The sequence below is a fragment of the Haemaphysalis longicornis genome, unplaced genomic scaffold (assembly GCF_048455015.1).
Source record: "Haemaphysalis longicornis isolate Haplotype H1 unplaced genomic scaffold, Haemaphysalis longicornis Haplotype H1 scaffold_4, whole genome shotgun sequence".
NCBI lineage: Eukaryota > Metazoa > Arthropoda > Arachnida > Ixodida > Ixodidae > Haemaphysalis > Haemaphysalis longicornis.
The window spans coordinates 172,347,384-172,350,446 of NW_027526361.1; the positions used below are offsets into that span (position 1 = coordinate 172,347,384).

Consider the following 3,063-nt stretch of genomic DNA (forward strand, 5'->3'; position numbering starts at 1 on the left):
TTGGAGAAACTAGTGACGGGTGGACTACGTCCATAGTTGCTGCGGAGTCTCTGAGTGCTCTGCACTTCTTGCCGTTCACGTTTATCTCCTGCATGTAGGGCTCGAGCAACCGCATGTTCTTTTCGGTTTCTCGGATCGTAGCGAATGCAACCTTCTGTTTACAGTTTCCCGCGATGTGCCCTTCCTTTTTGCAGTTGTAGCAGGTTATCTGCTTCCGCGACTCAAATGCCCGGGCGGCATCCGCGCGCTGCTTAGCATCGCTGTTCGATTTTCGAGACTCATCTATGCCTTCCCCAACAGTTTCTTTCGTAGGAGGTGAGTCTTTTCGAAAACTGCGACGCTCTAGCTGTTTCCCTTCTTCAGGCTTCTTCCTAAAAGCGTCCTTACCGTGCGCTTTTTCAACGCGCACCGCCTTATAATGCAACTTTCGGCGGGTGTAGTACTCCTCAGCTAACTCTGCTGCCTTGTTAAGCTTTACTTCTTGGAGCTTATCCTGCAGCCACAACCTGACGTCGTCTTCGACGCAGCGGTAGAATTGCTCAAGCGCTATGCACTCAACCACTTTGTCGCGGTCGTCATAGGCTTCCTCGCCTTTGAGCCACTCAATTAGGTCAGCCTTCAGACGAAATGCGAAGTCTATATGCGACTCATTGCCCTTTTTCGCGAACCGAAACCTCTGTCGGAAAGCCTCAGGCGACAACCTGTATTTCCTCAAAAGAGCCTCTTTGACCTCGTCGTAGCTCTCGAAGGCCTCCTTCGACAGGCACGTTATCACGTCCGATGCCTCTCCAGGAAGCAGGGCTAACAAGTTTTGCGCCCACAGAGACCGTTCGATATCGTTTCGCTCACAAACGTGCTCAAACTTAACGAGGTACTTCGCCATGTCCTCGCCAATAACGAACGGAGGCAGTTGGTCCCGAATTCTCGGACCGTTCGCAGGAGCCGTTGGAGAAGCTACGCTAGGCGCCGGCGAGCCCTGCCGGAACTCTAACCGCTTCAACTCGAGCTGCCTTACGGCTTCCCGTTCCTGCCTTTCGGCTTCTTCCCTGCGTTCCTGCCTTTCGGCTTCTTCCCTGCGTTCCTGTCTTTCGGCTTCCTCCCTGCGTTCCCGTCTTTCGGCTTCCTCCCTGCGTTCCCGACTTTCCGCCTCCTCGCGCTCACGGCGCTCCTTCTTTTCGGCTTCCTCGCGTTCGCGGAGCTCTTTCTTTTCGGCTTCCTCGCGCTCACGGCGCTCTTTGATTTCAACCCTGGCCTCATTGACTTCCTCAGCCGTTACTTTCTCCTTCCGCATGATCTCAAGGATCTCATGCTTCCGTTTCGCACGGCCTAAGTCAAGGCTCAGCTCCTCGCAAATTTCGATGAGTTCCTTCACTTTAAGGTCCTCCATCGTTTGCACTGGCCTCTTGCTGCTTACCCGCGTTAGAATTCCCTTGCCGCTCCTATACTATCGAGCTACTAGTAAGGCACGCGCAAGTAATTCTCTACGCTCCTTTGTTTACCTCTCGGCACTAGCTCTGGTTTCAACACACTCTCTAGGCATGAAACAATCAAAGCTATACACAGTGCTTTACGCAGCCCTTCTCTAAACTACTATAACCTGTGCTAGAGAAGTCTGGTGAACTGAGAGAAAACGTCGAGCGCTTACCACACCAGGTAGTAGCCGTTGCCGGTCGATCCCGCAGCTGCCATCCACTGTTGCGACTGGCCACCCGAGCGCAGTCACCGGTGTAGCGATGTTGCCTTGCTCCGTCCGCTATCGACGCGGCGCAGAGCAGAGCGACGAAGTCCTCGAGCCGACGAAGAGTTGAAGTAACATTTATATACAGTATTTACAGGGTAAGCAAACGTTACATCATTCGCACAAAGGCGACAGCACCCTTTCACTCGGTGCTTCCGAAGAGACTGGTGCCGGAGAGAAGCCGCCGAGGAAAGCCGACGATGAGAGCCTCCGAGCTTCTTTTATAGCCCGGGAAGTTCGTTGTGGCCCCGAGAAGTTTGAAAAGCTCCAATCAGGGCTCTCGCTGCCTGAAGTTTGAATTCCGACGAATGGTAGCGAAGCGGTGAGTCAGCTGCGCCGCCGATGGGGAAAGGGAGAGCGATGCCGCCGCCGTCTCCGTGACCTCGCCTCCGGGCGTAGCGACATGCCCTTGTTTGGGTCGTTCTCCGCTGAGGGATTCGGCCGCGCCGCAGAGTTTCGAGATGCAGGAGTCGGCCGCGCCGCAGCGACAAAGGGAGAGGCGTGACTCAGCCTCGCTGTCGGCGCGTCGCCTCGTGCAACGCCTTTGGGCCAGGCGCTCTGGCACAACAGCAACCAGCCCAACACTTTCCCTGTCCACACCCCGCGAACCAATTATTGAGATTACCCGGTACACCCAAGCGCCCTAACTGCGGAGACCACTCCGACATTCGTTCACTCTCTGTGGGCATGTACACGGTGCCCCGGTCTTCCCCGTACCCAGTCGTAAACCCACTATGCGGAATATGAGGATTACCAGCTCCAGTGCGGCCAGATAGCGATGACTGTCTGACCACGCAGCGACTGCCCTGCGTCTATACAGAGCTGCGGACTATGGCTTCTCCTTCGAGCCCTAAACTTTCTCATTCTTGTGGTTTTATTTATTTATTTACAAGTACCTTACAGGCCCACTGTGTAGGGCATTGAGTAAGGGGGGCAGAAAAAGAAAAAGTACACGTTTGTCTCAAATATACAGGAGTAATGCGTCAAAATTACTAACAACAAGGAAACAGTGCAGCAAAAATAAAATACATAAACCAGCATATCGCTTCAAAAAGAAAGTAGAATGCACAAAGAAATAGTGTAGTAAAATAGAATACATAAGTCAGCATATCGCGACAAAAAGTAGAATGCAGTTTACAAATGATACAGGATGCGCCATGAAAATGGCTAAAACTTTGAGAAAAGGTAAGGAAGTCAAGAAGATAGGTACCGTAACTTTCGAGCGAAAGCATGTTGACAATACAAGATAAGAATTCAATCAACAACAAAGAAAAACGAATCGCAAAACGTGGTTTTTAGAAATTCACGGCGTACTGCACGCACCA

General features: G+C 52.3%; 1 pseudogene; it reads right to left on the minus strand.

Moving 5' to 3' along the window:
• Window positions 1-573: 573 nt before the first annotated feature.
• Window positions 574-2,403, minus strand: LOC144179510 (uncharacterized; annotated as a pseudogene).
• Between the last annotated feature and the right edge of the window lie 660 nt (window positions 2,404-3,063).